Source organism: Rhipicephalus microplus, chromosome 1 (genome assembly GCF_043290135.1).
Source record: "Rhipicephalus microplus isolate Deutch F79 chromosome 1, USDA_Rmic, whole genome shotgun sequence".
NCBI lineage: Eukaryota > Metazoa > Arthropoda > Arachnida > Ixodida > Ixodidae > Rhipicephalus > Rhipicephalus microplus.
In genome coordinates, this window is record NC_134700.1 from 220480992 (window position 1) to 220493486 (window position 12495).

At 44.2% G+C, this 12495-nt stretch overlaps 1 long non-coding RNA gene across 1 annotated transcript; it reads left to right on the forward strand.

The window, feature by feature from the left end:
- Positions 1–2997: 2997 nt before the first annotated feature.
- Positions 2998–3617, forward strand: LOC142769275 (uncharacterized). The gene is made up of 2 exons (XR_012885745.1): positions 2998–3429; positions 3486–3617. It is a non-coding gene; the product is annotated as an uncharacterized LOC142769275 (long non-coding RNA).
- The last annotated feature ends 8878 nt before the right edge of the window (positions 3618–12495 follow it).

Here is a 12495-nt window from a genome sequence, read left to right on the forward strand (position 1 = left end):
ATTATTTTGTTTGTTTGACGAATATGTTACGTGAGTGCTTATGACAGTCATATTCATGTAATGCATCTTGCTACAAAAAGCGCAGTTCTGTCAAATCACTTAGATCATCTGCAGATGCAGGCGTAACTCGCTCGGAAAAGCGCAATGTATTTAATAAACTGAAAACGTCCCAATTTCATTTCTCATACTTCGGCACAGACATGTTCTAAACCCAGAGTCTATGACTAGTTGTAATAACATTAGTACCACTTGGCATATTTTCTTAGCCCCCATTTTGTGGTGTACGCGGTAAAAACAACGAACTTCTTCTGCATCACCATGTTCACAATTAATCTTCCGTTCGGACAGGAGTCTGCCTATCCTAAGCTAAATTATGGAAACCTCTTACAGCTTCAAAAACTTTCACTAGTTGTGAAACCCTGCACCTTGTCTGCTGAGAAATTTGCATCACGAAATTGAGGAATACTCACGAACGTATCGCTGCAGAGCGTGTACATGGCGGGCTCGAGAAAAAAAGGCGACAAGCGCCGGCAGAGCAGGCGAGTCCCTGCCGTGACGTCTCATCGCCGCGACCGCAGCGACGCCAGTGTTCGTTCTCGGGGCTAATACAGTTTCATATACGCCTAACTAGGCATGCTCGTCTAGATGTATACTGTTTCAACCATAGAGTTTCCCAAATTTAACTAGAGGGCACTCTGGCGCTGCGATCGTTCAGCGACCACGGGAATGATGGGTAGTACACACATTTGCCTAGTCTTCATACTTGCGGGCGGCGAATCGTACTTGCGGCTTCATTTATTGCTGTGTTTCAGTTTTGTTTTGAAAGAAAGAACAAACCCTTTTAAACTTAGTGACTTTATTCGAAATGGTAATCTTAAAATAATAAGGTTGTGAAGCTCAAACGGTAACATTTGCTAATTTATGTTTTCGTGAAAAAACAGTTCCAAGTCACACGAACACACACGGAGCCAGAAGTAGGCCAGAAGTACGAAAATTAGACAAATGTGTGTACTACCCACTATTCCCATGTTCGCTGAAGCGCCGTGTGTTGCAGCTCCCATAGACACTAGCGCCAGAGTTCCCTCTAGTGTATATTGAGAAACTCTATGGTTTCAGCAACTACACCCCGTCTGAGCGTCAGTAATATATGGCGTGATGAAATAAAAAATAATATGTAACAACCTCATTCACGTTTTTTTTTTCATTCATATGATGTGAGAAGACACTAAAATAAGGCTCTGGCTCTTCGAGTCTATTGTCTCTTCGAGTCTATTGGATCGAGTCTATTGTCTACACCTAAACACACAAACAGTACGACATAAGAAAAAGAGCACAAAGACGCATATCTTAAGTTAACGTCCTTATGTACATCATGACATTAAAACATAAACAGGGCTGCGTTGCACATACAATACAAAATGGAAAGTCACAACGTGATAATATATGACGAAATCTCCAAAGTTCAATTATTAATCTCTCTGAGAATCTCTCTAGTCCTATAGTTAGTTTCGCAATAATATTCTCCATCATTCCGGCGCCCGCAGCACAATTTTGGTACGGCACTTTCAAGTTTTGAAAAGTTCTAAGAATATAAACATTTTATGATGTCCATAGTTCTCACACAGTCAATCTGTCACTCTTGCCTTATACCTTGAACAAATCGGCGAGCAGCCTATATCACTGCAGCGGTGATTCGAATTGATTAACTACACGCATTGCGATCGTTTGCACCGCTCGCGCTTCACCAAAGGTCGGACCCGGACGTCACTGTACGTTATCCGTCCTAAATTAAAGGCAACCCATAAAACCGTCATGTCTATAAACTCGTGGTGTGCTTTCCCCCAGGGCTGTATGTACGCATCCTATGAACGAGTTCGTTGACACTAAGCGTCACGATAATTAACGACGCGAGCACACTCTCCTTTGCTGCAATCAGGCAATGATGATTGATTGATATGTGGGGTTTAACGTCCAAAAGCCACCATATGATTAAGAGAGACTCCGTAGTGGAGGGCTCCAGAGATTTGGACCACCTGGGGTTCTTTAACGTGCACCCAAACCTGAGCACAGGGGCCCACAGCATTTCTGCCTCCATCGGAAATACAGCTACAGCCAGGATTCGATCCCACGACCTGCGGGTCAGCCGCCGAGGACATTAGCCATTATACCCCCACGGCGGGGCACTGCATGCGATTAGGCAAGCCGATTGACGATTGCGAGGCAGTACTTTTACTTAATATTGCGCATCTAATGCGGCACGTTGATATATCAAGCTTTAGTGTTTATTTCGACTGCCTGAGGTTCCTCATCGTGCTCCTGAATTCTAAGCACACGTGTAATGTTGCATATCGAACCCATCGACATGTGGCCGCGCCGCAGACGGGAATCAAAACCCGGAATCGAGACTAGCATGTGCAACACCTAAAGCAAGCTGACACGACAACTCAAATAGGCGCAATGTACTAAACATTTTCACGTAAGGACTGTCCCCAGTAGCATATATACAAACACTATACCAGCTCATGTCCATCTTTCAACCACAGAAAGCTGAGCTCGGGTTGATAAAGACTCATCGCAATCTGTTGACTCCTTCCTTGCTGCATACCATGCTAGTTCGCACACCGACTCTATTTCGGGATAAGTGCATCTTACGCATAGCGATGTTATCTTGCCAAACTGTCAATGGCAAGGGCGAGTTTTATTTCGCAAAATGAGGCTAAAGGGGAAGCGACCACGTACGTCTTCGCGCGCGTTTGGTGTGTGTAGTTCCGTGGAGATTTTGGGGGAGTGAAAGCTGAAGCACTCCTGTATGCAACAACGTCAACGCTGTCTTGTTTTCGATGGAAGAGACTCGGACGGTATACCGTTTTGCAACGCGTGGCCAGGCTGCCGAGAAATATTTGCGACAGTTGTGGCACAATGCACATCCTGTCGCGCGGCCGGACGCAAGACCATCGGCGCCACGCGACAAAACAGCAGCTGCAGCGGCGTCAGCAGGCCGCCGACGCCGCCAGCGTGCGCAGAACACGTTGTTTACGCGAGCACGCGGAGGGGCGCATGTCCGGCCTCTCATGACGCGGCCCTGTGTACATGTTAAAGGTCGCCGCGCCATGAGAGCATTATGTGCTCGTTCGAACTGTTTGCGTACGCCGACCGACCGCTCGCTGGGCCGTCGAATGCAGCCCGTGTATATGATGCACGCTTCAGCCTCCGTGCTTTCGCCGCCGGAACAAAAGTGCGCTCCTCGGACATTGCACAAACACGCATCTACACTGACACCATTGTAAAAGACGTGTCGAGACGCCTGGCTCCCAAACATAGGAAGGTATACTACATGTCCACATCGAGACAGCTGGAAGTGACCAAAGCGCGAATGATACATATTTCTCCTTTCGCCGATTGTATGCTGTGTTCTACTGATTGCGTGTGGTAAGGTGCAACAGGATTGAAGTGCGTACATCTGCCTAACCCAACCTGCTTCCCAGGAACAACTCTGTCAAAAGGGTCCACGGACTGGCGGAGGACCATGGTCATTCGGCTCCAACGTTGGCGCGGCCCGCAACTACAGCTATGTATACTATAGTTTCTTAGAACCTCATTAAAGTTTGTTGACTTTATGACTGCATTTCACTCAACGAGCATGAGAGAAGACGTAATAGGTTGGCCAGTTCTCAGACCAGCTATAGCTAGATGGAATGAAATATAACAAGAATGAAATGTAATGAAAGGAGCAAGAAAATAGGACAAAGAAAGAAATGATAATACGACACTGCTCATAATGGCATAATCAGTATTCATAAATACACAGCCATTTTTTTTACTCATTAATGTAAATGTGCATGGATAATCTACTACCCTAGCCGAAGATGCTTTGAAGATGGCAGACGACGTCCCGGGAAAAAGCTTCTACGGACCAATATGCGAGCAACATGTCGAATAAGCATGTATGGTCTAGATACACACATCTTAATGAATTCGTTGAACGGCTCGAAACAGGAACATACGGCCAGAAACTAAGCTGCGATTCTTCAATGTCATGCGGGACATCCTGGGGGAGGTCCCGAGGGGCATTCTTCTAAAAATCATGTAGTTACACTTGCCTTTCTTTCCGATTCTCACTGTCCTCCAAAACGCCACCGAAGAAGAAAGAGCGTGGATAGAGATACGCGATTCACAGAACCCCGCTGTCCTCTAAAGTGTGTTGTGAAAATGTTGGGCTCGTGTTACGATCACCTGAATGTAGCGTATATGTATACAGCTGATGTCATCTTCGAAATCCTGAAATACGTTCCTGTCTTTGTCCTTGTTCAGCCATGCTGCACATTTTCTGAATGAGGGTGCCAACATGACCAAGCCACAAATGTTGCTGCGGATGGTGCCACTAATCAAGCTCAGAAGATTCAGAGAACGTGACTCAGTCGAAATGGGTAACGAAAACATTCGTGAAATATCCTACTCCTTCCCCCACATCAATGATATATAAAAAAAAAGCGGGGAATGGGCGTGCAGACATGAACAAACAACGAAGGAACGATGTGATGAATTCTTTCTTCAGTAATATATAGTTTTTTATTTCTGAAACCGCTACAGCATTGCTTAGTTTGAACCAGAAACAACAAGAGACATGCTTTCATTCTTTCACAAGTTTCGGTTCAGCAGCATCCCGCAGCTGTCCCTCGGTATAACACACAACTTAGCAACGTTTCATGCGAAAGTAGGCGCACCGGTAAATTTAAACGTATTTCAAAACGCGCTTGTATGCGGCGAGACATTCGCATTAACGAAGCTATTCCCGTCGTATAAGCTTTCGTTTGGTGAGGCAGGCTATATAATTAATATAATTGATCACCGTCTTTCTAGTACATACGGTGGTAGTGGTTAGAAGATGAGAAAAGGCACCTAATTTCTGCAACCCGATCGGGAGCACGGCGCAGTGCCTAAGTACATACAAGCTCGTTCGGAACACCTTATGCTCGACAGCCATAGCTCGAAGAGAGACTTCCACCCGTGTCTCTCTCTCTCTCTCTCTCTCTCTCTCTCTCTCTCTCTCTCTCTCTCTCTCTCTCTCTCTCTCTCTCTCTCTCTCTCTCTCTCTTTTTTTTCACTCGGTATATAAGACAGCGGCCATGCCGAATTGACTCGCTGTGAGCGGCATACCGGACGGAGGCTATCTTTGTTAAAGCGAGAGTCGAGGGCGACTGCGGGACCGCGCAGTAAGTATGCCATCACCGCGGGAACATTGTTCGTCGCACGACCAATAAGAGCGAGCACCACGAAGAGAATGGCCCGCAGGGCCCGCTTCCGCGCAGAAAAGAGCGATTGATTGGGTTGTTGCGCGAAGCAGCGAGTGGTGTTTGTGGCAGCCCTGCTCCTCTTCGTGCAACTGGCCGTCCCGCCTTTGTGCTGCATTGACCGGGCCCGCAACGGAGCCCCCCTTAATTGCCACGCTGCACGACGCAGTGATTAACGTAGTGTCGAGGAGGCGTACAGTGTCAGCGAACACTGTCATATGTTAGGGCTAATGAAAGGAGAAAAAAAAAAAAGCATCGTCCCATAGCAGCCCCTTCCCGATCCGCTATTTCTTTCTTTTCTTTAATCTTTACTTCTCCTTTGTCAAGAAAGGGGCGGATGGGACTAAATGCCACACCAGCGGCTTCACAGGGGTCCCGACTTCCTGTAAAACAGCATGGTAGTGAAAAATATAAAAAAATAAATGTGCTAGAATACGAAAATACTAAAGTTAATCACAGTTTACACTTATACACTAGTTACACTTGTTTTAAGTTAATAAAAATAAGAATTACTTATCACACACTTGACGCATACATTAAACGGAATTGACAACTCTTATATCTGTACACGGCAAAAATTAAAAGCATTGTTTAACACATCGCAAACAAACGAAAATAGGGCGGAAATTCATTCGCGCGTGCTATGTTGTTGTGAGGTGGTCTTGCAGTAATGTTTAATATCTTCATGAGAAGCGACAAGAGGATGGAAGCTCTCGTTTAGAAGTTGATTGAATCGTTTAGGCACCGAGAAGATCATTGACTGCGTGCGACCGTATGCTCTAGGGGTGTGTACAGTCCACTGTTCCTTGAAAATTCCTTGCTTGCATTTCGTCTTCAATCGTGTACCAACTCGACCAACTATCGACATTGCTGGAATGAACAACAACAACGACAACAACAACAAAAGGTTTAGTCCACGCCTTTACAGCACGTAGCTACAGAGAAAACCTGCATACAGATTTCTAAAAAAAAAAAAAAAGCTCCAGGCCTACGCGGAAGGCGCAGCACAGTCACAGCAAAAGCTGGAAGAGCAGCCTTTCAGAGCCTTTTCAAAACACTCATTTGGTAAGCACACTTGCTTGATACCCACTAGGGCATTAATAATAAATTTTGGGGGTAGTAGGCCGGCATTCGCTATCTATTTTTCGTCATTCTTCTGAGAAGTGCGGTATCCGCTAAACACTTGCAAGGAATTTTGTGCCAATTGTTTATGCAGTGGCTGACGACAATGAAGAATAATGGCTGAAATGGGTATGCGCCACAATTACCTGCACGCCATTATATGAATGGCATCTGCCTGCATCGATCTTCAGACCATCGCTATCTTTACATATCCCGAAAATGTTTTTTTTTTGGTCACCGCACACGTTTCGAAATCCAGGACACAGATGATTTCCTAGAATCCTTTCACGAAACAAAGAAAAAAAAGGGGGGGGGGGAATCGATGTGGCATCTCGTAGTTCGGTTTAAACGTTCAGTGGCCTGATGAGGGGCTGCGAAAAGCACGGGCATCACATTACTAAGTAGCGTTACTCACAACAGTTTTCGAAGTTTTGGAGACGCCTTCCTTCCGGTTATGTTGAAATGCTTTGCCGACGAGCTTATGCGGAGGTTTCACATGGAAGAAGTCTACGTACAGGAGAATGACAACTCCGGTGTGCGTTACCTGCATCCCTATTGTGCGTGTACAGCCACGCCAGAAAGGGTAGACGTTGGCGAACAGCGTAAAACGGTTGAGAAAGCATATGGTACGAGGATACTTAGACCATGGCTGTGCGTGTCGATGGCGTCGAAAGTAACGCCATTTTTGAGCAAACTCGAGTGAGAGGTTTTGGATAAACAGCCGTTATTGCGCTTCATCCGCACCTTTAAATGCGAGTACAACATAATACTGCTAATTTCTTCAGCCCCCTCCCCGTTTTTTTCCCTAATTTCCCCCTCACCAAGTGCGCGCAGGACAGAAAACCACTCTCTCATTCTTTGTTGCCCCACGCGACACTGGTGTACTGTGGCACAGGTTTTGGCACAGGAGAATTGCGGGAGGCCAAAACTACGATGCGGCATGTTCCCAGGTACGTAAAAAAAAAAGGTGGGGGAGGGGCCGGAGAGGCACTGCCCCTTTTGTCTTCATAGAACCAAGTGTTTGCACTGCTTTGTGGTCATAAAAACATAGTAAGAGGAGGGAGGGCGCTGCAACAACATATCAGCCCCCCCCCCCCCCGCCATCTCCCTCTCTGAAAAAACTCAACAAACGCATATGGGCGGTGCAGAAGGTGCGGTGCAAACACGTGACGTGAATCGGACGCTGTTTCGCTCGATTCCCGAAGGTGACACTGCGAGACACATTTATTAAGAGCTGCATATTCCCTAAGAAGTGAGTCATGGCGTTATTTTCCTTCTTACTGCGGCCTAGTCAGCATTATAGAGCGACCAGAGAGCGACCAAGCAACAATAGAGCGTCATCGTTAGGAAACGCACCACGGCATTGGGGAAGAAAAGCCAACGTATATACGTGCGCTCGGCCACGTCGCTCGCCAGCGCACTGGGTCGGCGGCAGTACAGGTCACGGTCTCGAGCAGCGTTGCGTGTCTCAACCGATCTGGCTCGTTATGGGCGAAGCAGTGCACCTTCCGCGTTTTACTCTCCGTGCGCTCGATTCACTCGTCCTTGGCCCCCTTATCGGGTAGTGTGTCACTCGGCTACGTCGACCCACCCGTACGTCCACTGCACCTGGCAGTTTTCTCAATACCGTCTTGATGCTGTGTGGATGGCTTTCCATTTCTTTCTTTCTTTCTTTCTTTCTTTCTTTCTTTCTTTCTTTCTTTCTTTCTTTCTTTCTTTCTTTCTTGCTTTCTTTCTTCCTTTGTTTCTCTCTTTCTTTCTTTCTTTTTTTTCTTTCTCAGGACTGGCGGTGAACAACATGTGTGAGTAAGTGAGTGAGTGAGTTAGTGAGTGAGAGACCAGAGAGGCAAGCACGGATATGTTGCATGTCTTTAACAAAGGCAGTAACACTGAAACACGTATCCAAGTGAAAGCTGTGAGAAAAGTCTACAAATCCATTTTTTTAATTAATCACGTAACTTTCGTATTTAGGCCTACCCTTCTTAGGATAAAACAGGAACTAAAAAGATGAACTGCCTATGCTAGCTTATTTCATCTCTCTTTCATCATGCATATCTTTCCTATATCTCTTTTCTCTTTTCGAAAGAGTATAGACCGGCGTTGTGCCATCGTGCACCTCTACGTAGCAGCTGTCAACCTGCTACCTCCCTCCTTATTCTGCGTGATTTTGTATGCATATCATCAACTAATAATAATAATAATAATAATAATAATAATAATAATAATAATAATAATAATAATAATAATAATAATAATAATAATAATAATAATAATAATAATAATAATAATAATAATAATACTCTCATGGCGTCTGCCACAACGAAACAGTTATTGAAAGCAGCGAACACGCATTTCAATTGTTTTGTTTTGGGGGTTACCGGACATATTTCTCGAGACAAATTTCACAATGTACGGAAGGATATCATTAAAAGAGACTCGATAACAAGCTATCCGCGTCGACGGTGCGGCAGTGTTGACTGCTGACGATAAAATGAACTAAAATGTTTGAGGGACGACGGAGAAAAAAAACGATCCACGCTTTTTCTTAGAACGCGTTGCCACTTGGGGATACTGCAAATGAAGAGTGGGAAACAAGTGCGCACCGAAACTACCTGATTCGTATAAAAACGCATCGGAAAGATATATGGCTCAACGGACTTTCCAAATCTTGGGAATTTAAACCCCACATATCAGTCAATCAATCAATCAATCAATCAAGCAATCAACTTCCATAATCAATTGTAAAGCTCTTTAAAAGCTTCCGCAGTGTCTTCTTTTTTTCTTCTTTTTTTCGGAAGAAGTAATGACTTCACACCACGAATAACATCGCGCGTTTTAAAGTGTTACAGCGTTGTTCTTTTTTTTATTATACTTCCAAATTTCTTTTCTTCTTCCTTTCCAGTGCCTTCTTTTTTGTTCGCTTACGCAGAAAAATTACTAAATTTGTATCGCTAAAGAATAAATGTATGCGCAGACGGACAAAACTTACAAGAAATGACAAATAAGTGAATTTTCTAGTTGAAAAACATTGCATGAATGCAAACATCACGACATGCACTTATCGGTGGGTATTGTTGCAACATATGCGTAGTGCGTTGTCGCTATTAAGAAGGAAAAAACGAAAAAAAACTGGGAAGCTAGTTTAGTCCGAGTACTGAAAACTGTATACAGCCATCACATTAAATATGCGTACTAATACACGGTACAGCAACTTAATTTTCGCTGCAGAGGAACCGATGTGGCCCCACCACGGTGGTCTAGTGGCTAAGGTACTCGGCTGCTGACCCGCAGGTCGCGGGGTTTGAATCCCGGCTGTGGCGGCTGGTTTTCTGATGGAGGCGAAAATGCTGTATACGCCCATGTGCTCATATTTGGGTGCACATTTAAAGAACCCCAGGTGGTCGAAATTTCCGGAGCCCTCCACTACTGCGTCTCTCTCAGTAATCATATGGTGGTTTTTGGACGTTAAACCCCACAAATCAATCAATCAATCAATCAATCAATCAATCAAGGAACCGATGTGAGACGAAAGGAAAGCTTGGCGTAATGACAATTATGAGACAGGAAGGAAACACTACAGCATCACAAATAACCATTCGAGTGACAGGATTCCTGCACACGATTTGCACAGCCAAGGAAGTGCTCAAAAAATGATAATGAGAGCGACAAACAACACAGACTTTTTTTTTCGGTTATAACAACTGCACGGTACAATGTGTACTTTATTAAAAGCTCAATGGGACAATTGTTTCTATCTACAAAACCGTTACACTTATTTCCATCACTCTTTCTTTGCAAGTTCTGGATCTATTGCATCACGCAATCATGTATTGTTACATACTTTTAATATTATTAACTGCCACGGTTTAAAGTTACAAAACCACGATATGATTGTGAAGGACGCCGAGGGATTCAGCAATTACGACCAGTTTGGGCTTTTAACGCGCACCTAAATTTAAGTGCGCGGTCATTAGCCATTTTCGCTTCCATCAAAAATGCGACCGCCGCGGCCGAGATTCGACGAACTTCGAGTCAGCAGTCCATAGAACCGTATAACCAGTATAGACCACCGTAGCCGCCGAGTTTTATTGTTAAGAAAGGAGAAGCGCTGTCGGTCTATTAATGGTTACGCGCGCCTTCACGAACCAATCGGGATCGCGTGCCGCCTATACAGCGACAACAACGCGTAAAAGCCCTCCAAGCAATGTTTGTCGTAGGGACTTCTGAGTGGTTGCAAATTTCCATCCGAGGCCCTCAGACCCAGCAAACAGCGACGATAGAGACCTCGCATACTGAACCCTTCTTCCTGCCCTCTGATGGCGGAAAACAACAAAAACGGGGCGCGATAACAACGTTGCTAAAGCGAGCTGTCTCGCCACTTCACGTCCGGCGCGTGAACAAGAATAGCCCGCTGTGCCGACACGAGTGAACCACGTCGAAAATCATATCTAAACGCACGCTTTCCGAACGCATATCTTGACGTTTCCAGAAGGCTTGCCTCGTAAACACGCAAACGCCCGTTAAAAAAGAGAAAGAGAGGAACCACCTTATCGACGAGAACGGATAAGCAAACAGAAACAAGCTCTCCGCTGTTGCTTCGTTCATTTTTTTTTTTTTACGTTATCGATCAGAGAAATCTTTGCTGTTTGGCTTTATTCTGGTAGGGAACTATAGGCAGAATTTTTTTTCGGGCGGTAGGGGAACCACTCTGATTTCGGGAAAGAAACGAGGAGGCACCCCCTTAATTAAAATGGTGATTTTTCGCTCTGTATGTCATATCGAAAAAAAAAATTGGGGGAGGGGGCGGCGTAACCGGTGTGCTACTTCCTGGCCACGCCACTCCTGCAGTTGTGCAAGCTTCTTGTTCTTGAACCTATATTTAAGCTATCATGATGACGTTAGAATTATAAGGGAGCTGTCTGTTCGGTACATACACTATATCTTCTTATTTTTAAAATAATGCGAGCCGTAATAAGTCCGTAGCGAAATCTCAAGTACATTATTCAATAAAGAACAAAAAAAAATCAACACGATAACAGTAAGCGCCGTAAGTATAAACGCAGAAGCATATATACAAACCACAGCCACACATACAATAGGGTTGTGAGCGCCGCTATAAAGCGGAAGCGCGGTACGGTATGCAGCAGCTGCTCGCTTAGTTATTTTTGCACGCATAGCTCAACGCTCCCATTAGCACTTACGGCTGCCCGAAGGAGGGACAACACAGCCACGTCATGGAGGTGTTTAAAATATAAGAAAGTACTACTACTACTACTACTACTACTACTACTACTACTACTACTAATAATAATAATAATAATAATAATAATAATAATAATAATAATAATAATAATAATAATAATAATAATAATAATAATAAACTTTATCTATTTATTATACAAGGTCGTATATATATATAAACGAAAAACCACCATATTACCAACACAAAAACTAATTATTAGCCTAATTATTACGAGGAACGAACAATAAATATACGCAGGCATGACATCAATAAAGACAATGCACAAACGGAGTGTTATGCTAATAAATTGACGAGAGCAGGTATGTTTTCAAAGATGATCGAAATTGGTGTAATGATAAAGTTTTAAGTTGTGTGTTGAGAGCGTTCCAATTGAAAATTGCGATGAAACAGGCGGTTTGCTTTCCATAATTCGTAGCGATTCTCTGTATATATAGAAAAATTATTGTTTGACATTGCAAATTCGCTCTTATTTTTATTAATGAATTGATGAATTGGAAGGACATCGACAGAAACTTGGTGGTTCAAGACGTTATGCCGCGAGAACCTCAGGCTAGCTTTTTATGCGCAAACAACAGTAACATTCAATTCTGAAAAATAGCGGCTTGAGCGATGAACGCGGGGATGATAAAGTGCGGTAAATAGCAGAGCGCACTTCTGAATGCTAACCAAATGAGAGGTGTGAGTGTAATAAGTATTTCCCCAAGTGGTAATACAATATCTGATATGTGTATAGATGAAGGCTTGGCAAAGTGAGAGAAGTGCGCTGATACTGAAGCTTGAACGCGTTTTAATTAACTCATGCACTTATGCCGATTCTAA